Genomic DNA, 25,745 nt, shown 5'->3' on the forward strand with positions numbered 1-25,745 from the left:
TAAAATTTTCATTATAAAGTGCCTTAAGGGTTCAAAATAAATATTGATGACTAATAATTATAATTTTATCTCAACTAAATCAATGTGTCCCTAAAGCATACCTAAGTTCGATGTACAGTATACTGTACAAATCCACTGAGGTGGTTAAGGAGGGCTAGATTTTTTTTTTTTTTTTAACCAAGAACAGTCTATCTTATGAATTCCCAAACTTAGGGAAATGATATGCGGCATATAAAAATCTTCATTAAAAATAAGAGAAACTGTATTTCAGCGTTTTCGAAAATTCTGTTCCTAAAGGGAATACGAGGACATTTGTAAAATACTCTAATTTTTCCTTCTTTAATCAGAAAGTGCAGAATGTGAAGGATTTGCTTAATCTGTATATTGACAATTAATTAAAAAATAAGGGAACACGTACGTCAGCGTTTTCGAAAATTCTACTCCTGAAAGAGGAAATAGGATCAATTTGTACTATTATTTAAATGAGTGAAAGCGACTTACTAATAGACGCCCAGACCCTACTAATACATCTAGAAACGTGAGATTTGAACAGAAAACTCCTTTTGTTACGAGAGCAAAAAGCAACGGAAACAAGTATCATTTTTAAGGGATAAATTACTCACTATTCCTAATGTAATATGTAAGATACTGTAAGTAAAAGAATGTTCCTACAATCAATTAATGGGGAACGCATCTGTCTTCAGATTCCATTCAAGCTTGATATGTTGTTTATGAAATCGCATCATCAGAATGCAGGCAGGAAAATATATCTTGTTTCTGAAACGCTATAAAGCAGATGACGCAACAGTTTCAAGGTATCGACATGATGATCAAAGAGGTAAGACTACTTTTAATTAAGTTCTGGTCTCTAAGAGACAAATTTACATTCATAAAGAAATACATTAACTACAGGAAAAAAACATACTTTGATATGTTTAAACATTTAAAATATCGTTGCACATATGCTGATAAAAGCTTCCAGTAGAGCTACTAAAATATTTTAGTAAGAAAATGTATAGCTTCATGGAATATTAATACTTATGGACTACCTTTATACATTAATACTTGTATAGGTCCAAATACGATATACAGTATTACGAAGATACGACAAAATTATATTAAAGCGAATAATATGAAATAATAAGAATTTAATGTTTCAAGAGTTGTTTTGTAATACAACACACGCTACGTATTATGTTCATATGCATTGATTGTAGAAGATCTGTACGTGATGAGACAAAACAAGTAATGGTTTTGTAAGCAAAGCATTAGATTTGACGTATCTGTCATAATATAACATATGTCGCCAAATCTTTGTAGAGCTATGTAATAATAATAATAATAATAATAATAATAATAATAATAATAATAATAATAATAATAATAATAATAATAATAATAATAATAATAATAATAATATGAATTCTCTCATTCGCATATTTTTTTATGAAACCCACAATAATTATATGAAGCTTATATTAAGCATTTTTAATATTCATGAGGTAATAAGGAGACCCAAGCATTAGAGATTTGCCATAACAACTAAAAGCTTACAAAATGATACAACTCTAAAAGAATAAATCTTAAATTCGTCCACTTCTCTGATAGCTGGTATGGCAGATATATTTTTAAGACATCAGGCATATAAATTCAATTATTTAAGTAAACTTATTTTCTGTAAATTTATTGTAAGTCAATTGATAATATCGAAAAGTCTTGTTTGATGAATCAAGTTTAAAAAAAAAATAGCAAAACATGTGCTATATTCCGAGTTGAAGTTTATTTAAATTTACCAGAGGTTAGGCAGAGAACCACAGTAGTAGCCAGAGTATAACTGTATGGAAAATGAAATCTACAAGAACACCACTACTTAAAAACTCAATGACTTTTTAACTAAATTGTATTTGCATTTATCTAATACAGTTCACTATTCGATGCTAAAGACCCACAAATAGAGTGTTGTCTTAGACTTGTACCTCTATGTAAACTGTTATGTTACTTGTTACTGAAAGAGTATAAATGGAATGCATATTTCATTTCTGAACAAAAGGTACAAAAATCTGTTGCAATCATATTAGGAAATGTCATAAGTAACCACCATAAACATATTGTGAATTTGAAAAAGAAACATAACGTATTCATTTCGATTACGAATTGATAATAACATATATGCCATAGGGATTGAGAGCTACGATTGCGTGGCTGATAGGTAATCAACGTTTTAATGGAAAATATAAATTATGATGAAGATTTAGTACCTTTTGTATAAATAAATGCTTTAAATTTGAATAACATACAGCTAAGGCTTCAGTAGCGTACGTACAATTTTGTTCAACCTCCCAAATTCAAGCGGTTTCAGACGTTTGTATACATGTCTTGAGACGGTAAATGCTTATTGGATTAAAAGATCCAATATATTTCAATCAAAAAATTTGCTGGAAAACTACATATAGTGTAGCCAAACCCAAACTATCACTTAACTCAACATGATGTACTTATTCCGTAGAAAATACGAAAACTTGATTTAGAGGCCGTTCAAAAATTTCGTGGCCCCTAATTTAAGATCCAATATATTTTAATCAAAAACTTTCTTGTACGCCTTGTATCTGGAGAACTACATATAGTGTAGCCAAATCTAAACTAACATTTAACTCAGTGTGATGTGCTTGTTCCGTAGAAAATAAGAAAGCTCGATTTAGGGGCCGATCAAAAATTTTGTGACCCTTGATACAAAAATGCATCAAAGATTCTATATATTTCAATCAAAAATTTTCTTGAAGGCTTTATATCTGGGAAACTACATATAGTGTAGCCAAACCCAAACTATCACTTAACTCACTATGATCTGCTTATTCCGTAGAAAATACGAAAACTCGATTTAGGGGCCGTTCAAAAATTTTGTGACCCTTGATACAAAAATGCATCAAAAGATTCTATATATTTCAATCAAAAATTTTCTTGAAGGCTTTATATCTGGGAAACTACATATAATGTAGCCAAACCCAAACTATCACTTAACTCACTATGATCTGCTTATTCCGTAGAAAATACGAAAACTTGATTTAGGGGCCGTTCAAAAATTTTGTGACCCTTGATACAAAAATGCATCAAAAGATTCTATATATTTCAATCAAAAATTTTCTTGAAGGCTTTATATCTGGGAAACTACATATAGTGTAGCCAAACCCAAACTATCACTTAATTCAGTATGATCTGCTTGTTCCGTAGAAAATAAGAAAACTCGATTTAGGGGCCGTTCAAAAATTTTGTGACCCTTGATACAAAAATGCATCAAAGATTCTATATATTTCAATAAAAAATTTTCTTGAAGGCTTTATATCTGGGAAACTACATATAGTGTAGCTAAACCCAAACTATCACTTAATTCAGTATGATCTGCTTGTTCCGTAGAAAATAAGAAAACTTGATTTAGGGGCCGTTCAAAAATTTTGTGACCCTTGGTACAAAAATGCATCAAAGATTCTATATATTTCAATAAAAAATTTTCTTGAAGGCTTTATATCTGGGAAACTACATATAGTGTAGCCAAACCCAAACTATCACTTAATTCAGTATGATCTGCTTGTTCCGTAGAAAATAAGAAAACTCGATTTAGGGGCCGTTCAAAAATTTTGTGACCCTTGATACAAAAATGCATCAAAGATTCTATATATTTCAATTAAAAATTTTCTTGAAGGCTTTATATCTGGGAAACTACATATAGTGTAGCCAAACCCAAACTATCACTTAACTTAGTATGATCTGCTTATTCCGTAGAAAATATGAAAACTTGATTTAGAGGCCGTTCAAAAATTTCGTGGCCCCTAATTCAAGATCCAATATATTTCAATTAAAACCTTCCTTGTCGCCTTACGAGTATATCTGAAGAACTACACATTTGTAGCCAAACTTAAACTATGATTTAACTCACAAACTTGTCAGTGTGATGTGCTTATTCCGTAGAAAATACAAAAACTTGATTTAGGGACCGTGCAAAAATTTTGTGGTCCCTGATCCAAAAACCAAGATCACATTCTTTGGTCAAGATCATAATCTTTTGATGCATTTTTTTCATTTCTAAAATTCTTTGCCAAGATCGCAATCTTTTGATCTATTTTTTTGATCATTCCTAAAGTTCTTGTTTTTACATAATATATTGTTGAAGGGGGGTTAAAAGTTGAAACCCCTTGCGTACGCCCTTGTACGAGATCAATATGTGTTTGATATTTGAAGAAAATACCCATTCATACTTGAAATGAAACGAGTAGTGCGTTTTATGAACTAAATAGCCATACTTTACCTTGATTGTCACCAATAAATCTATCAACGCAATTACATAACTTCAACTTCTGCTCTGCTTTACATTGTGCTTTGCAAGCCGAGAAGCTGTAATGAGAAAAAGACCACATCCCTTCCGTTTCGTTCGGGAATCGACATTTTCTAGATGATATAGCGATTTGGCGCACTTCCTCGTTGGCAACTTCAGGTGTTAACGGTGAATGCCGTTTCTAGTACTTTTGGCAATTTACGTATCTGCATTTTGGCAGTAGAAAACCCATACGCAGAACCAAAATTGTGTTTCAGTGGAACTTCATATCGGGACAAATACACAAACTGGAAGAACGAGAAACAGAAAATGAATTAGGCAATAGTAATTTATTATTCTTCATTTTCCTTCACGTCTGTGAAAGTTGAATTTAAGTCTTGTGAATCGAAGAATTGAAAAAAAACACATTATAATATTATGTAGATTGAGTAACGTGAATTTATTTAAGAATGGGATCTGTAATTACGCAACAAATTGACGAAACTAATTACAAGTATATGTAGTATATGCGAAAAGAGGTAGGTGTCACCATTAGGAAAAGACAAACCATAATACATAAAATATGTTAGTCAAGAACGTATTTTGCTACATGTACACCGTATAGTACATAAATAAATAAAAAATTCTCCAACAAAACAAAAAATAATAAATTATAATTTCCTCTAACAAAATAAAAATAAATAAATAATTATTTCCTCCAACAAAATAATTAAATAATAAATTCCTCCAGCAAAATAAAAAATAGATAAATAATGATTTCCTCCAACAAAATAAAAATAAATAAATAATTTCCTCCAACAAAATAATAATTAAATAATTTCCTGCAGCAAAATAAAAAGTAGATAAATAATAATTTTCTCCAATAAAAATAAAAATAAATAAATAATAATTTCCCCCAACAAAATAAAAATAAATAAATAATGATTTCCTCCAACAAAATAAAAAATAAATAATAAGTTCCTCCAACAAAATAAAAAGTAAATAATTTCCTCCAACAAAATAAATAATAATTTGCTCCAATAAAGTAAAAATAAATAAAAATTACCTTCAGCAAAATGAAAAATAAATAAATAATAATTTCCTCCAATAAAATAAAAACTAACAATTGTTATTGGCAATAAATGACATACTTTTCAGCGCCTTAAAAATTGTTTTTCGATTGTTTTGAGAACTATGCTGAAGAATTTACCTATAAACATGACATTTTGTTCAGCTCAATGAAATCTATCGACTGATATATACATGTGACTTTCAACAATACTTTAATTAAGCGGGAAATTCAAACTTAAAAGCTAATAATAATAATTTTAGGCTATATCTCATTAATTATATTATATAATACAGTAGCGGTTCGTGGTCTGTACAAGCACCAGTTGCAATGTTGCAATATCAAAGGTATGTAGGTACGCGCAAGCAGGGATGAATTCAGAGGTAGCCCGGGGGGAATGTCCCCCGAAGAAAATTTATTCTCCCCAGAGCAACTCAAAATTTCAATCACAAAATGTAGAAATTACTTCAACCGAACTCCCCTTCCCCCTGAGGAGTTACATTCCCCCATGTGAAAATGTCTGAATTCAACACTGCGCGGAACTGTTCCCCTCCCCCAGCATTTTTGAGTCTTATCCAAAAAATATTCAGGAAATATGAAGAGGAAAGTCTTTTAAGCTCTATTTGTATATTATTGATTAAAGTGTTTCTCTAATATTGATTTAATATATAAGCTATTTCTTTTTTTTTTTCAAACAACCACTATTAACGTACGTCTATACACTGTTTATTTACAAAACTTCTACACTTATGTTATTGAACAAGAGATAACTCGAATATATAGCATGTGCTGTAAGCCATGAATGATATCGTTAACCCAAAACGAAGAAAAAAAGCAAGAACATTGCATATATTCATGCACACAGTTAAACAAAATTATTTAATTATATAAACTATGCATTATTTTAAAATGGAAGTTCTTTCTTCGTTCTATTCGAGCTTCAAATTTTTCTATGACTTCATTGAAATCTGAAATGCTACTCGCCAAGTTTTTCTGAATAGAAAGCATCGCTACCGCAAATATTTTCCGCTTTCTTTTCTTTAGGGCACAGAAACACCTCTCTCCTCCGACAATATGCATTTTCGTAGCATTTCTTTGTATAAATATACGATACAAGAAGTCCATTTTCAGAAACCACGTATTTTTGTCTGCTGTTCTACTATAAAGAAGCATGAAATCTAAATTTTTTTCCTTCGAAAATGAAAAAAAAAAAATAATAGTTTAACATTCCAGCAAAATAGGCTAAAGAAGACATTATTATTGAAAGTGAATGATTTGAGATTAATTTTTTATGCTCTCCGCCAGAAATCGAACACGGGATCATGTGCACGAAAGACACAGAGCTAGGAATTAGACCAGTGGTAAGACATTTTCTTCTTCGAGGCTCGATCTCCCCCCCCCCAGAATAGAATATTTTTTAATTTTAAAAATAAAACATCCCTAGAATTTTCACGTTTGCATTATAAATGTAAAATAAAATCTTCTTCGACACTCGATCTCCCCCCCCAGAATAGAATATTTTTTTTATTTTAAAAATAAAACATCCCTAGAATTTTCACGTTTGCATTATAAATGTAAAATAAAATCTATTGACTTCGAACGACCGCCCCCCAAACTTTCAGCCTAGATCCGTCAATGCTACCACCAGACCTGTATTTGTTCTTTGTAAGTTCGTGTTTTGTGAATAACTTCTTTCTTCCGGGCGTATGTATTGCGGCCCATACACGTAAACACATGCCTGAAGAAACAGCCCGACTTGCATGAAAAATGATAAAACCACAGGCAAGTTGATCGTGTATGGCCTCGTTCATTCACGTTGAAAGTTTTCAAAATCTTCTGAAAACATGCTTGATGTTTTTGCCGTTCTGCATGCATGTTTACAGTGTATGGGCTCGTTCATGCAAGGTGGTGGTTTTATATTTTGGTCCGCCAATCACAACAGCGGAAGAAATCACGTGACTCTCTCCTCCGTCGCATGCCAAGGTCGTTGAAGATGAATGGTCTGCGTTGACAAGGTCGTTGAAGATGGATGATCTGCGTTATATAACAAGGGATTCTGTGCGTGAATTTATTTAGGTATACAAAGAACTACCATGTTTGTGGAAAGTAAAATAAAAAAAAGACTATCTCTGAGCTGTATCTGATGATTATTAATAATTAAAAAAAAAAATCACTCAATTTCTTTAAGATTTCCTGACAAAGAATATGTATTTATTATTCGTGACTAAAAACACCATAATTATTTTATTAACAGCTATATCTCACTTCCTGTTTCACACCAAGTGGAAAAAAAAGCAAATGAAATCCAAACTGAAAAACTGAATAAAAAATTTTTTCACCATATTTTCCACCTGATAAAAAATGTTTTTTTTTAAACACTTGACAGCATATAAAAATATAATGTACTTACAAATCAGTTTAGTGCCATTGTTTTGTAGCAGTATTTATAGTACCTTGTTAAAATGTTTGTCTTCAAACTGACAAATATAAATCACAGTGTATAATAATGTAGTTCCATTATCGAAACCTTTTCAATTCAATTTGGACATGATCCGCACAGGAGCACTAGATCAATCGGTTGTAGCATACGTGGTAGCAAGGTTGTACATTTGGTTATTCCTTACACGGAAGAGGTAAGAGAGCACATTCGATAGGTAAAAAATTTACCGTAAATTATTAATTATTGTAAACTTAGTTAGTTTTAAATGTCTGAAGCGAGGTAGTCTTGCGATGTTTTAAAAGCTGGTCATTTACTGAATCATTTTTTTGGGGACTAGCCCTGATGGGTTCCCCGTGGCTACACCCCTGTGGTACTGCGATGAACTTTCATTTTTGTCGGATCAGGAAGAAACACAGAAGCAACCTATAAGCGAGAGAGAGAGAGAGAGAGAAATCATTATTCCAACTACTTTTTCACACTTATTCCTGTGTACTGACATGTGGAATTAACAGACCTCAATGGTTACAACTTGTTGATAGAATCATATTGTCTTGCCATTCGACTCTTCCTGGTCCTCCACATTTCTCTAATTACTAGTACGTCGGACAGCATGTTGGTACGTGTGTGGGCAAAAACTTCTTCCAACATGTATGATGAAACAAATCTTTCATGCATGTTGGTCATGCAAGTGTGTACGTGTATGGGCCGCTTATCTCTCACCCTATCAATTGAGTCAAGTGTTGCCAAGCGGAGGAATTCGTAACTATTACAGAAGCTGACCAGTTGCGGAAGAAGGTGCAACTGCAAGCGGGCAATACGGGAAGATAGAAGCGATGCAAGAATAAATCCACTTCCCCATGTTAAGAGATAGGAGCTCGCTGCCATATGCTCAATGTTACTGCTTCCAGTGGCAACGCTCTCTGCAACTGGAAATGTAAATCACTCTCTTTCTTTCAGTTTTTTAATTTTTTTTAAAGAAATGCATCAATACTGTTTTGCGCTCAAAAGCAAAGGTTTATTTTTTACTGATACACTATTTTAATACTTAAAAATATTTTTAGTGTTAAAAAAATATCCGGTTGCACAACCATGCAACATATAGTACCAGCCGCCGCTGATATAATATGGTATTGCTACGAGGGTCATTTCATACATGAAACACACTAAATTTTTGTGACTTACACGATTCAAGTTTGGATAGGATCTCTTTACAGGCCTTCAATATAATCACTCTGCTTGGGAATAGCGGAATCCCAACGTCCGTGTAGCTTCTGTATTCCATCAAGGACGCCATCTTTGTGAAGCTGTCGAATGGTTGGCTGCAGAAAGCTCTTCCAGACATGGAAACGGACGCCCACACCACATATGTTGTTTCAACTTTGGGAACACGTCGTAGTTTGGTGAACTTATATCTGGAGTGTAGGAAACATGAAGTAACATTTCCCAACCGTATTTGTGAAGGTTTTGATGCATGGCATTAGCGGTGAGCGGGCGAGTGTTGTCGTGGAGAATCAGTGGGTTCGCCCTGAGCAACTACGGTCTAGTTTTGTGCATTTTTCTGCGCAGTTTCAGCAGGAATTCACAATAATACACCACTGTGACACTTCTACATGGAGCTCTGTCCGTTATGTTAATGCCTTGGTGACAGTAAGCAAAAATCGTCATTTACTTAACCTTTGATTGAGGTCGGTGACATTTTTTTTTTGTTTGTTTTTGGAAAAGATGGAGCTCTCCACTTGTTGGATTGTGATTTCAATTTCGGCTCAATGTGTCTGATTCGCATTTCATCAATATCAATAATGTGACGCAGAAAATTGCCACCTTCAACGCTGAATTTTTTTCAGCACCGTTGCATTGTCCAGACGTGTCTGCTTCTGTTCAACAGTCAATCAATGGAAGAACCAACGAGTAGAAATTTTTCTTTCTTGTAAATCACTTGTCAGAATTCGGTATACTGACGCAGATGGAATCTCTGATGTCAGAAAGTTCCTCATATTTCACACGGCGATCTTGTTCAAAAGCATCTGAAAGAAGTTGCACACTTCTTTCATCGGTTGATGATTTCGTCTTCCTGGTCTTGTATTATTCTTTATGCTCACACAACCACTACCGAAAACAGTGGCCCAACGAGAAACTGTACTATTTTCCACTATTGTCTCATCACAAACTTCTCGTAAGGCATTGGGGGGAGGGGTTGTCATTTAAAGTTTCAGTCTTTATGATCTTTAGACACGTTACCCGAGTCATCTGCTACCTCCATTACCAACACTTGTCAGCCACATTGTGTTTACTACAGAGCGCACAAGGACACGCCCTGCTGCCTCAAGACTTCAGAATCGACCGCTTCGGGAAGGGCTGAAGTGTCTCAGTGGTACAGCGTTCACCTCTGATGCATGGGGTTTTTGGTTCGATCCCAGCTCGCGTCAAGTGGGCTTTGTGGTGGACAAACACTTAACAAACAAACTTTTCTCGGGGTTATCACGTTTCCTCCCACTTTCTTCCTCTCATTCATTTCTCATCATTACCGTCTCCTTTAATCTAGCCAGCATAATCGTGGGACGTACAGGTAAAATTTAAAGATTTTATTTCACTTTTTCGACTGCTTCGGACGTGTCATTGTTCTTTGTAATTCTAAACATGTTACGTTATCTTATCAGGAAACATAAAAAGTATATCTTGTGGTTGTTGCGGATTAAAACTAGACAGAGAGAAACAACAAAAGTTTAAGAGAAACGGATAGTCAAAAATTATAGATAAATCATCACGCTAGAAACCATCTTAGCGTGTTTAGCAGCGGGAGAAGGGGGCTTAGCTGCTTAAGTATCATATCTAAGCATCCCTGAGTTATGAAAAATATTAATAAAGTTTTCTATACTACTTAAAATTAGATAAAATTGAGATCTTGTAATTAACTACCAAAATCTATTGCTGCAGAATAATGGGAGAACAACACTTAAAAAAAAGTCCAAAATATGTTATTTAAACAGTTTAGCGGTAACAAACCATGTTTTACACAAACATATATACATGGGAAACCATTTATATTGAAACACTCTGGTGACTTTTGTTTGCGTTATTGTCTTGTCAAATGCCCTTTGTTTGGGTACCATTCGAACATTTTGCTGTTCGTATCTTAAATGAAACATCCAAATATTAGAATTTTATATTTGAGTGTCAGTGACAAGATGCTTTTAAACCCTTCTCACTTGAAAGCACAGCCAACACTTTTCCAAAACCACTGTCCTAATCGTTTACCTTGGTCGAAGTAGATCCATTTTTTTCATCAAAAATAGCAATCCGTTGTAGGAAGCTTTCCCATTTATTCAACGCAATCAGATAACTTCAAAATTATTATCTTCTACTTTTATATAAGTCAGCGTTTCCCAACCGGTGTGCCGCGGCACACTGGTGTGCCGCGAGGAAATCATATGTCATAAAAACGACTGGGCAAAAAACACAAACCAACCATTAGTAGATGGCCATTAGTTCAGTAAAGATAAGGTTGAGAAAAGAACCAATTAGTAACAAGCTGATAATTGGTATGGAAGTAGCGGAATATGTCAGGAATAACATACTAAAAGTCCCCTAATATCCCAGAGTAGCTTTTCCCGCAATTTTGAAAAATGTTCGCCATCTTTAGACAACGACAAGGAATTTATGGAAATCGTCATTCTTTACGTTTATTCCTCCAGTCGCCGTTCTAATTATCACAAAGCCATGGATCATATATAGTTAGAAAGCATGAAAGACACAAACTCTAAGTAAATCACATATGCACATCGTGCTAAATTTCTAGAAGAAGAGGAAGAAGAAAACAGCTTAGCTTACTTATTTAGAAAACGTTATTTTTTCAGAAATCATGGGAAGTTTGCAACACTGACACTTATTGCACAACAACAATATAACACCAACAGATGTCCTTCATATTTGTCTCAAACATAACCAACAATGACACAAATCGGTGCAATACAAGCCGAGAAAAAAATGATAACCAATATTACTTTCTGACCTTTCTGTACAAAAGTGCATAAGGTGACATTCACTACCATGCTCTAGTCACCTTCTGTTATTACACTGGACCAAGAGTTATATGCCATTGGAAATATTATGAAACGTAAATTCGAAAGAAATAACACTTATCAGGGGCGGATCCAGGACGGACTTCTGGGGGAGCGGTGGGTTATAATACTGCTACCTAGAGCTACTTTTAAGAGCTCCAAACTCTGGGATGGGTTTTATTTATATCTAGGTATATACAATAAGAAAGTTTCCTCTTCTGGGGGGCGATGGCTCCGAAGGCCCCTCCCCTGATACTTATACTAATTAAGTCCAATCTGTAGAAGAAGCGTAAAACTCAAAATTTCTGGGCAAAACATGATTACCATATAGATTTTATAATATTTGCAACACTGACAATTATCGTATGTTAACAGAACTCCACCACCGTTTTTACTATCATAATTATCAATTTACTTTAAAAATGGTGTGCATTTTTCTCAATGGAGTAAGCTTTTATGACACAGTTTTACACGCGCAAATATAGCACAAAATTTATTTATGGACAATATTAGAAAGTAACAGAATTGGTAGTCTTCTTTGCATGGGAAAACCGTAATTTACACACTTAAAATCACTCTCAACTGCAATAGTCATTTGAATGTAATTTTGTTAGATGCCCAGTTGAGAGACGGGCCAAAACAGCATTTCCCCGATAGGGTCGGCAGAGAGGGATATTAAATTTCTATCTCAAGTATGTTCAATATCCGTTGTGAAGTATGACGTACATACCATCCTCCATCTCCCGCAACTAATGACACGTGTTAGTCGCCCATTTAGAAGATGGGTAGAATCTTTTCTCCCCCATTAGAGGCGTCTGAACACACTCATTTCTAGGTAACTCCTACTTCAATACGGTGCTCACTTATCTTTTGTACCCAATGGAACGTGTTAATTGACCATTTAGGAGACAAACCAAAGGCTCTCCTCCTCCGGTAGGGATGGCAGTTTCTTACTTACATAGACAGATTTGTTCCACAATCCAGGTTGAATGAGGAATCTGAGATAGGGCTTTATGCAGAGTCGTTTTGACATATGATTAGAGTCATACTAAAGGCCTGACTACTGCAGGAAACACACGTTAGTCGAACTCTTTAGTAATCACGCGTCGGAATGACTCTGCATAAGTTCCTGCAGCGAGTAAACTACGCGATTAGCACGGGTGTTAGGGTGCCGAAGGCGCTATTTGAAATTCTCTAGTTTGATATTCCAAGATTATAATCCAAATCTTAAAGGAGCAGTGATGATGAATATCGAAATGGTGGACTGAAGAAATTGGGAAAACACCGAGAAAATCCACGCACACTATGGGTCCTACATAAAATCTTCCTGGCGAAAAGTGGGATCGAACCAGCGATCTCGTGCGCCAGAGGTGATTTATCTACCAAGCTATTTACAGCTAATTCTATTAAAATCTACTAGTATATTTAACCTACTTCATTTCTCCAAGTGTTTTGCAAGTACTTGCTTTTGCACCTTGGTTGCTGTACTTCATATATCACATGATCTTCAACAATAATAAGCTCAAGTATGAATTCTCTAATTCTTGTTTATAGTGGCATATATTCAAAACAATTTCACACTATCTTTTAGTACTGGTTCATACTTGATACTATGCACACCTGAAGATAATAACAGTTCCGAATAAGAACACTTTTATCCAGAAACACCCGCAGGATTTTTCCAAGGTCGGGGAAGGGGCAAAAGCCCGACACACATTGATGCGCATAACGCATGATGCAAAAAAGTTATTATTGAGGCATTTGTGGACTACATTAAATAGGTCTATATTAAATATTCTAGTAGGTGTAACCAAATATAATGTTCCTTCATGTATGTTTCTGGGTAAAAGCGTTTCGAAAATGCAGGGTAAAGCAATTGTCCCCTTACCTCCGCTGCGGACCTCTCATGTACTGATCGTTGACAGAGCATACGGGTCTATTGCTTTACTCAATGGTGTCATTCACCTAGTTCGCCCGAACCGGTTATTAAAATTTCTCAGAATCTTGGAACCGGTTGTTAAAATTGTATCTCCACTTCCATATCCGGTACTTACGGAAATGACAATTTTCTAGTGTTACGAGGTGTCAAAAAACCTTTAAAACTTAAAAAAAAATGGAAAATATTGAGTGAGTATGGAACAAATGAATTTAATTTTTCTACACAATCCACTCTACGCTCAATATACGTTTGCCATTACTTACAAAGTGTCCCAATGCCTCTAAAGATCTTTTTTTTTCTTTTTGATTGGATACGCAATTAATGATACATCATTCGTTGTACCTCTTCATCACATTGCAACTTCTTTATCTTTAGTGCCTTTCTCCATTGAGGCGAGATTCGCAGCCATTGCACAGGCAGTAGTATGAGGCCGAGCATTGTTATGTTATAGAGGAAATTTGTTTTCAGAAGTCCGTGTTACTTCGTATAGTAAGTTTAGGACCTTTTTGGAGATCGGAATACAAAATACTATTGACTATGCGTTTCCTATGCTGTAACGCTCCAAAATGTCACCCTTTTGGTCCCAGAAAAAAGTACTAACTTCCCTGTAGATAATTGTGTCCGATAATGGATACTGCCATTGCATGCTCTCTTTCTGACTTCCGGAATGTAATAGTGAACCCATGTTTCATACCCAGTAACGAATCTCTTCTGAAAGTCACTACCTTCTCGTTTACGGCAAGGCAAAATCTCGTGACACATCAACACATCACTGCTTCAGTTCGTCTATCAACTGGCGTGATACCATCCTGGCACACACATTCCGAAATCTGAGCACAACGTGGATAATGTTACTGATTGAACAGTGACTTATGCCAATGATTGTAGCTACTTCATCCAGTCACTCTGCATTGCACCTTATCACACTTTCAGTTTACATAGAGCAAAACGGTAAGCGATAACAAGAAATTATTTGTTGATATAGATCCAGCGTCCCAAGCATGGGTTCCATCTCCGCTCCTTATTCTTATGTTGAAACCGCAAGCGGTAAACGTATCACTTACAATTCGGAATTCACGGACAATATTCGTCAGAATATTGGTTCAATAAGAGCTAGACATAGATCACTCACTTCTGGTGGATCAGGTTTTTGGCTGGATCCCAGCTCGCGCCAAGTGAGCTTTGTGGTGGACAAACCATAAGTGGAGTTTCCTCCGGGTCCCTCCCTTTCTTTCATTCAACCATTTCGTTCGTTTTCATCATCTTCTTTCTATCTTTCCTTCGGAGCACAATGATAGGACGTTACAGAAAAAAAAACATTCATGTCTCTCGGTTATGCCATATAAGCTAAACGAGACGGTGATGATAAGAATGAATTAAATGGTAGAATGAGAAAGTAGGAGCACAAAGAGAAACTCTGAGAAAATCCACACACACACACACATGGTGTGTGTCCACCAAAAAGCTCACCTGGCTAAGCTGGGATCGAACCCGTGACCCCGCATACAAGATGTCAATGCTCTACCACGGAGTCACTGCAGCTCTGCAGTAGAAAAAGGATTTGCATTTCTACATGAGTGGTTGCGTTTCTCAAGTGAAGTTATAGGGTCTGAATACTTTCTTTTCATTATAGGGGAAAAAAATCAAGCTTTACGGTTTTATGAATTTTTAAATACTAACTAGAGAAGGTTGAGGGATATTACTCTGACTTCGTTTCGATATTATGCTCAGTTGACGCCTTTTTACATATGAAACAACTAGGCAACCGGAGAAATCCTCGATCGCAACCGTGTTCGAATTATGAGCGTTAAAAGTTCAAAATTGAACATATTTTGCAGAAAGTTTGAAGTACCATTTCTTGAGATAGACGCTTCAGTTTTGATATCAGGGAGTTCTCCTGGATACCCAACACAGTAGTAAGATCAAAACGTATGCATTTTGCAAGATAAGGACAATTATTTGGAATGGTGTGAAAGGTAATGGCGTCTTACACCATGCAAATTGCCTCCCATTTGGCATGCCATTGGGCCAACCAGTGGTAAAAGTGGATTTGAAAAGGTGGGGGAACGGTAGGTAGCGGGAAGACGCCACGCCATTCCCCTGCCTATCTATACCCATTATAGGGTCTACTGTAGTTTTTTCGGAACTGGGGTACGGCGTCCCCGTATTCTCCTTCACTTTTACCCCTGGGGCCAATAGGCTAATAAAATGTATTTGATACCCCTATTCGACTATATTGTTATTCAAATATCACTTTCCTGTGTGGCCACCTTCAAATTGAGCAATCACATTTGTCTTGGAAACGCTTTGCCAGGCGTGCAAAATTCAATGAAGAACGACGTGATATTCATAATTAAAACTTGTGATGATCTATATTGTTGTGTTCTTCCCAGGCCCGTATCCCCGGTGGGGTCTAGGGGGCGGACTTCCCCTAAATTTTTACTGCTCCCCTAAAATTTTCACAATAAGCTTGCAAATGAACAATAATATGGTGATGAACTATAATATGGTTGGATCGGCCCCCCTAACTTCTACCGCTTCCCTGCAATTTTGGACTGACTACTGGCCTGGTTCTTCCCCTTCTGTAGCTAGGTCCAAACAGCTCGAGCAGCGCCAGACAGGCTTGCCCTGCCGCGGTACTCCGAATCCTGTCGGCCTATGCTTATGCATCGCAGAATATGGTGTTCTAATTCATCATCGCTAGCCATGTGCTTAGTTTTCAACAATTGGAATGTCGATTATGGGGAAATATTGGTCAAACTCCAGGAAATATTTTAAGATATTCAACGAGAAAATAGACCGAAAAATGTAAAGAAGAAAAAAATGGTTAGCGAGAATGTGCGCTCAAAGTTGTGAACCAGGTGACTTTTATTCTCGAGAAAACCGCTGTTTGCATACATCATCTCTAGCCGATTGTTTGTTTTTTGGTCACATTTCTCGCGAAATACCGTAAAATATTGTATGAAGTTTGGCCACTATTTTCAAACAATCGCCATTAAAATCCGTTGAAAATTTTAAAAAATGGCTAGCGATGAAATATTGAAACACCGTCTTTCACACATGTCCATGGGTTTACTCGGGGTACTCCAGTTTCCTCCCTTCTCATTCCATCAATTCTTCCATCATCATTCACTTGCTTTAATCATCGTCTTCCTTAGCCTAAAGGGTATAATCATCGGATGGTAAACTGAAGTATTTCATTTTTTCCACAGTGCACAGAGGCCAGTTGGGTTGGGAGTCGCGTTGAAGTTAGTCCCGCAGCAAAGCGTTTCGGAGACAAATGTCATTGTTTAATGTTTAGGTGACCACACAGAACGTGACATTTGAATGACAATACAGTTGGTTTCAAATAAATTTTATTAGCCTATTTATCCGGTGTGCCAAATAGGATGCAATTTGCAAGTTGTAAGACGCCAATACCCATCAACCCAATAAGTTCCCTTATCTTGCAAAATGCGTACGTTTTGACCTCACCATTCCGTCGAGTACCCAAGAAAACACTCCAGTACCAAAAATGAAGCGTGTATCTCAAAAAATGGTTTCTTCAAACTTTTTCAAAATCTGTTCAATTTTGAAATGTTAACGCCCATAATTCGAACAAGCTTACGATCGAGGATTTCTCCGGTTGCCTAATTGTTTCATATGTAAAAAGGAGTCGACTGAGCATAGTATCAATATGAAGTCAGAGCAACACCCCACGACCTTCCCTAGTAAGTGGAATTAATTACTATTTTCCACTAACGGGTTAAGGCAACTATTCGTGTATGTATGAAAGCTCAAAAACATATATAGATTATTCTCAAGAAGATATAATATTTTTACCTAAGCAAATTAAGTTTCAGCAAAAATAAAGAAAGAAAAAAGAAAGGAAAGAAGAAGAAAAAGAAAGAACACATATTAGGCTACATATTTAACGTTCAAAATAATCGTCAAAATAAACTATCTTTGTATTACGTGGAAACAAACAGTTAAAAATTGAAAAGCGCTTAGCTGTTTCTTCAATTTATTCTCCCTTTCTCTTTGCTTCCTTTGGCTCTTCGATCTTTTACTTAGAGTCGGATCCTTCTGTTTCCCCATTTTTCACTTTTATTAACTATAATAGTTTTATCACAATTCACAGGTTTCGCCTCTGACTTCAAACGCTAACAAGGAATTGCCCTACTACTGTGACTGCAACAGTACACATGTAAGTTTGGCAACGAAGCATTATGGCGTCCTGCGTAAGCATGAGATTCAGCCGCTAAAACTATTTCCGTAAATATGGAATAATATTTTTATAAAATGTAAAACATAACACGAAAAATGGTAATATAATATCCATATTCCGTAATGAGACAACTACTTGTAAAATAATTTATGCTTGTAAGTAAAAATTTAATAAAACTGAGCACAGGAGTAGTAAAATCTAACAGCAAGCGCCATCTTGCGTACTCATCTTAAAACTGATCAAGTTTTCCTCTTATATGTTACTTTTTTAGCTAACAGAATACATAAGCACAGAAAATAGTATCTCATATTGTAGCTGACGCATAACTCTATTTTATAGTGTAATACTTATAATATGTCCCATTTCTTTACGCGTTGATTAAGGCAAAGAACTAATGCTTATACTGACTTCCGGGTAGTGATCCACCTTAAGTCCATTTCTGGGTGACTCACTTTCATGAAATCTATGTGGTGGGTACCAGGCACTCTCCAGGATTTAATTGCACGAGTTATTCGACCATTTGTGAGATGGGCTGAAGTCATTACTTTCCTCTATCAAGAAGAACAAAGATTTGAGCGATGAAGATTGTGACTTCACCTACTGTCGATACGAACCACCACGAAATTTGTAATTCGTTGGCATCTAGAAGACAGTAGGTATAAGTGTTGCAGTTAAATAATCTGTCATCTTAATTTCATTATAGTAACCCCTTTGCTTTATGGGCCAATCAGCTTTGTCTTATTGCCTTGAGCGAAATACGTAGTTTGCATACATCCTTTTATTCATACATTTTAATGCCTATAGATAATTGGACATTGCTCTGGAGATAATAACAGAATGAACAAAATAATCTCAATGAACACTTCTTGTGAGATAGTATAAAGCAGAGTTCAAAATGTACTTTATAGTTGAAATATACTCATTTTGTCCCCATTGAGTCTAAAGTTTAGTTTCAAACAAATATATAGTAATTTCACGTAATTCATGCGCATACGATACAGAAACATATGTATACAATAAATATAATGTGAATAAGTTGCATACTATGGTTTACTGGCATATGATATAACATATTAATAAATATAATGCTTTAGAAGAAAATGAAACTATTTACTAAGCAAAATTAGAAACGAGAGTGTCCGCAACGGAACTGCTTCATGGAAAGAAGTCTCTTTTACTAAATTCTTCACGATAAGGAAGTCTATTAAAGAAAACCATTTCGCATATCACATTAGTCCTCTCTAACTATGAAATGGTTAAAACCAGTGTTCTTTAACGAAGTATATTGAACCTACTAACACAGCACTAACTCCTACAATTAATCTTGGTTTCTTTTTATGGGTTTTTTCTACGACAGTGCAGTTCCTAACGACTGATTCTCCGTCAACTTCTATTTGTCTATCAACTGAAGTATGCGTTACTGAATAATCTTCAAGGGCTTCGCAACTGTCTTTAAAATGGGTGCTGCACGCCACAGAAGTTAAAAGACTGCATACTCCAAAAAATACACTTCGTGCACTGCAGGAATTATAGGACAGGAGAGATGTGACACCGAGTGCTATAGAAGTCCAATGGTATCTGTCTCCTGCAAATACTACATCACAAATAAGCTGTCTGGGAGAGGAAGGGTTGATGTATAAGACACGTCTTCCATGCTCAACTTCGTGCCTTATCCCTGGCCAATACACACCCAGCTGATCTGATGGTCGCAGGTCGATATGCATTCCGACATAGACTGGAGTGCTGTAGTCAGTCGTATCACTTGTTGGTTCTGGTTCCTCTGCTTCTACTAAATTCATGACACTGGACAGCACAAGCATTCCAACAGTCGATATAACAGCTGATGGACCAGCTAATCCATCTTGGATGGCCGCAACAGCTCTGGCTGCGTCTGATCCTGTTAAGGTAGCCACTGTGCCCAGAACATTAACTACATCCGAAGGAGTAACAGGAGGAACGTCTTGCATTGTTCGTCGTAGCGATGAGGAAATCGTTTCGTAGTCGAAAGTACATATCACTTCTTCCTCGCTCGGTACTTGCTTAAGGTCTGGACTGCGTGACTCTGAATTATCATGATCTGGCTGGTGTGAGTTATCTATGGTCCCAGGTTGCCTCCATGACGGTCCGGGTATGTCTTCAGGATTATCTTGTGGCTCCATTTTGTAATTATCAGAATCTTTATATAAGGAGACCACAAAATGATATTATCAATATTGTTTGATATTATCAATTGCAGGTTTTGTAAACCTTTTTTTCAGAAAAGGGTTTTAGCACGTCTGAATAAGTAAAATAAATCGAATATCTGAATCTATGGCTACAACTTTGTTGTAAGAACTTTCAACAATGAAAGTATGATCATAAATGAATTTATATATTACTCTCTCTATATTTTTTGGTAAAGCAACTTAGATCTGTTAGTAATTTTAACAAATTTTATAGTTAAGATTAGTTATAACGTTGTAAACATGGATAATGTCTAAAGTACTGAAAATTAATATTTTCTAGAGCATAGTACTAGTTTTCCAGTAAACTAGGGAAAAATTCTGGTCATCAAAAGCAGAAAAAGAGCAACTTATACTTGGAATTCTTGAGAAATTTCCAATTAAATACTACGTCCTTAGAAAAGGTGAGCCATAAAAATGACTTCATAAATATTTCCCTCCATAAAGTAAATTTGATATTTCTAGAATACTGTAATATCCCTTTTAATTAATGATAGTTCGTTGTATGCTACACGCTTGCTCTTTCTCAAGACAAGTACACTTAAAAAAAAAAAAAAAAAAAAACTATTCCAATTTAACCCAGACATTGCTGCTACTACGCATATTGTTTAAAAATATTTATTGAAAAACAAAATGGCGGTAAAACTTTCTCGACCTCATCTCAGTTACATTCACTTCAAGTAGAAAATAGAAGTACTCAGAAATTAAAAATTTTCTTTCAGGAAATTAGAGAGAGAATGCTTATTTATCACCACCTACGTTCTTTTGAGCATTAGAAAAAAGTAGTTTTGGAATGGCTTACAAAGTAATTGAGAGTTAAATGAAACTTGCCCTGTGGAAGAATGAGCTGTTTGAGGATTGAAAAAAAAAAAGAAAGAAAAAGAAAGAAGCACGGAAACGGTCAGAAGTTTTCGAAATCCTAGTTTGGAAAGTGAAGTGAAATCTTTCAGTTTTACGTCCCACGTTATGCCGGTTAGGCTAAAGGAGACGGTGATTATGAGAAATGAATTAAATGGTGGAATGAAGAAAGTGGGAGGAAACGGGAGAATCCCGAGAAAACCCACAAGCACGGTGCTTGTCCACCACAAAGTCCACACGGTGCGAGCTGGGATCGAACCAGGGACCCCAAGCACCGGAAGAGAACGCTCTTCCACTGAGCTACCGCGGCCCCGAAATCCTAATTTGGAGAAGAATAGAGAAATTAAGATGGATGTAACTGAGAATCAATGACCAAGTATTGGAAATGGTAGGCCAGAAAACAAGATTGGAAACAATTAGAGCATGCTTCCTTTTCGTTGGCACGCTTCCCGCCTAAAGGACAGGTTTTGCCACGCCACGGTAAAGTTGCAAGTTACAATACGCTAGGAAACACAGCAAAACGCCACACCACATACATACACAAATCACTGTAACACACTAGTTCGCGTGTGGCAAGTAAGCACTTCAAATACCCGCCAAATAGCAATGACCTCATTTGATGGACTAGCTCACCACAACCAACGTCACCCACACAGCAAAGCCAATAAGTCTATTGGATTAAAACGTTTACGTGAGTGCTAGCAGAAAATACTTTAAAAGCCAACCAACGTGCACTGATGGGAAGTGTGCCGAGATAAAACAAACATACTCTAGAAAAAGAAAAGTAAGCTGGTTATGACATTGTTTAGGAAGAAATTATTTTGAAAGACGCGTTACGACTTAAAACATTATAGGTAGGGATGCACGCGAGACGCGAGAAGTCTCGTCTCGTCTCGCATTTGCGAAACGAGACACGAGACGAGACTGAAAATTTTATGCGAGACGCGAGACGAGACTAAACCATGCGAGACGAGACGATAGACGAGACTCGGTTAAGTCTCGCACGAGAAGTCTCGCAACATTTATGAATTACATGTAATTGTATATTTAGTGATTTTACATTTATTGAGTTTTCTAAGTTGAGCGTTAATGCCTTTAGGAACAAAAAGGTGATTGGAGCAATAGACATTTTATAAGATTTATTATTATTCAAGGTTGATTTTCAGAATTAAAGCTTTCTTTAGTTTTTAAACATCATTAAAAAAGAAAAGCTTTTTAAATTGGAAATTTATTACAGCATCGATTTAGGACTTTATTTTGTACACAAACACATACACGCGGGCGCACACGAATACATGAACTTCTGTTTTTGGTCTGAAAAGCGAATAAGACTCCCTATTGCTGCGAAATGTGATATTTCTGTTGTTTCTGTCTTTTTCACATTACTACTAGCGATTAAAGTTGGGGGATGGTGGGGAAATCCCCTCTCGTCAAAGTTTATCCCCGGGCCGGCTCGCAGAAATAACATGATATTTTTAAATGGAATAAGTATTTTCTTTCTATATATTTATCAAAAACATCCCCCTCTAGTTCGGAAGTTTAATTCAAACACTGGTTTGGTAGGATGGCCCTATAGGTTTGGTGCGAGATGGTAGGAATGGCCCTATATCTGTCAGTAATTTTATTTTTTAGATTTGGCAACACTATTTAAGTTGAAAGCGAAAGTTGATAAAATGCGATTTTGCAACATTGCTACAAGCGCGAACGAACCGAAAGAATTGGGTCGTATTGAGTTGTGAGGAGTTCTTTTGTTGTCTACAAGCGCTTTTGGTGGTATAGAAACATCTTTATAATGGAAAATCACCCTTCAAGGAAACGACCAAAACGTGTAAATGTTGATAGTGGCGACGATATTTTAGAAGAGCCAAATATTGCTGGAGACCTCTAAACTGGAAAACAATGTTGGATCCAGCAGCAATTTATGCTGGTTTTGCTGTAAATTATGCTATTAATTGGACGAAAATTAATGGTCCAGCAATCAAATTCCAGCATAACTTTTCTTTTAATTTGGAGCGGAGGGGCCACAAGTTCGGATACCATGTTGAACTCTAGGTTTCGTCTCTTTAGGATGTTGTGAACATTCATCCCGTGGAAAGCAATGGCAAACCACCATGGATTCACCTTGCCAAAGGACTTTTAGGTCAAATACCTGCCTTCGGACAGAATATCACATCATCATTCATTAACAGGCATAGAATAACACATTGCAAAATTTTGACCCAGAATATATGCGAGGCTGCGAGACCATTCGAGAAAGTCTCGCGCGGGACGCGAGATGAGACTCATAGTTTTATGCGAGATGCAAGACGAGACTTCACATTTGCGAGATGAGACGAGACGAGACTTTTCCATTTCTCGTCTCGTCTCGTCTCGCGTGCATCCCTAATTATAGGTAGATGATGTATTTTCTGTTTACGCTAATTGTAGTCCGATGTTACTGGCACTCCGTGATATTAACTAAACTGCTATAATGTAATAGAAACAGACTATCTTTGGAGCATAATTTATTGAGTATAATAAATAAGTGGAATAGCATTGTATGTACTGGTTAGAGGAAGTGTGACATTCGTGAAGTCGTATTTTAGATTTTTTCTCCCTTACAGCCCGGAGGCAAAACTAAGTGCGCGAAGTTGTTTCCATCTATTGTGATTTGCTTACAAATAAGTCATATACTCAATAATGCAATAGCTGAGTTAAACTCCGAAGACTTCACAATTTGCTTTCTTTTTTAGCAACATATAAAATATCAATTCTTAGAACTTTTCAGGAACACAAGAGTAAGTTACGGACACGTGGGTCACACATTTTGCTTGGGCCCGAGGTCATGAAATTCTTTAAAGGATATTTCAATTTTTGTTATCTTAATTACTTGCAAAACGTAATCAACATAACAGTAATTAAAGCGATAACTTGCTCCACTATTTTGTTAAGTTTCTTTCTTTCTTTCTTTTTTTTTGTTCAACTATAAAGCTAATCAGTTTTATTTTTAGATACAGGTTTTAGATATACACGTAATGTCATCGACAAGTAAGAAAGAATAGGCAACTTTGTAATATAAAAAGGATATCAAAGGCGAGAGAATAATGATTAGACAACATGTGTATGTGCGCGTTTGTGTGGCAGCTACGAACATTAATTAGTTTCTTCATAATAATCTCTCTCTAATATTCACAATTTTGTTCTAAGAAATGCCACCTGATAGTTCTAAAAAGTTGAAATTCCAGTACGGTAAACCGGAGTTACTTGAAAAAATCTGGGGCTATTTGGAAAACTGATATTTTTTTGTTACATGACATAATAATGAGAGAACTATGATAGATATGTCATTTTCTTCCAGACCAATGTAAAGTAACCATCTAAAAGAAGCCATATGGATGGTCATAAGTGCTATGCCTTATTTATAGACTGGTATAAAGGTTCTCACAGCAATTGACAGTTTTTTGTGTGTTTTTCAATTTTGTGTAAATTGTCCCTGTGTTTCCGTAATGAAAAGTGGTTTGTACCAAGTTTTGCTAAATATCACTGATTTCAGAAGTTTGCTAATGAGACGAATTAGTTTTACATTTCAACTTCCTTTCTGCGACAATATTTAGCAATTTTTTTTATTTCCTTGCCTTTTGTTTTTTTTTTGTTTTTTTTTTAACTAAAATGATGATATTGATTAGGGGATAGACAATGATGACATTATTGAAGTTTTGCAGAGAACAAGTTGTTTTTCCATATGACTTTGCAGCAAAGAATTTCAATATTTGAATTTCTACCAGTAGGGTCTAGTTTGGCCTTTATGTTTTGTCCTTATCGTACTGTGTTACATTATTATTATAACAGTACCAACAGTACATTTTTGCAAAGAATTGACTTAAATGTGCACTTGTAAGAATCGTACCAGGTAATTTTGTAAACCTCTGTAAGGAATTACTGATCTGATAAATGCATGAAGTTCATAAAATTATGTAGCACAAGTAGTGTCTTAAAGAAGTCAAGAGCTTTAGCGTGTATTGACATTTACCAAAATTTTCCTTGCATAGTTTTAAAAAACTACTCCGTTTATAAAAGCATATTGCAATAAATAAATAAAACAAAAAATACTGGTTATGTAGGCCTTCAGGAAGACAAGTTAGTTTAGATTAGTTCAACAATTTATTGTGTTTAACTAAAAAGTTGTGAAAACCTTTTATTATTTAAAATAGCCTAGGAACACATTGCTATGAAAGAAACATAGGCATCTTGCATATCAATCTTCTCATGAAAGTGTGATCTGGCAAATGGTTCTTTCCAAGTAGACCCATCTTTCACACAGCTCTTACTACTATCAAAAGACATATATTTTTCAAGTAGCCCCTAAAGAACAACTTGGAAACAGCACATTCTGGCTAATGAGAGGCTTCAGCCTCATTAAAATTTTGTTATGACCGCAGGAAAAAGCCCTGAAATTTTGTTAAGCTCTAGAAACATCAGAAGAAGAAAAATTAATTGCAATAAATAAGAAGGGGTAGTATGAAAAAGAAAAAAGAACTTCCAAGTAACCCCAGTTTACGGTACCATCCTTTATCAATCTAAAAAGAACTCTCTTGTAGTTATATGGTTAGCGTACAGACCCGAGTTCGATTCCCGATGGAAGCTCAAATGGTTCTGATCTTTCCCAT

This window comes from Thermobia domestica, chromosome 1 (assembly GCF_964235325.1).
Source record: "Thermobia domestica chromosome 1, izTheDome1.hap1.1, whole genome shotgun sequence".
Lineage (NCBI taxonomy): Eukaryota > Metazoa > Arthropoda > Insecta > Zygentoma > Lepismatidae > Thermobia > Thermobia domestica.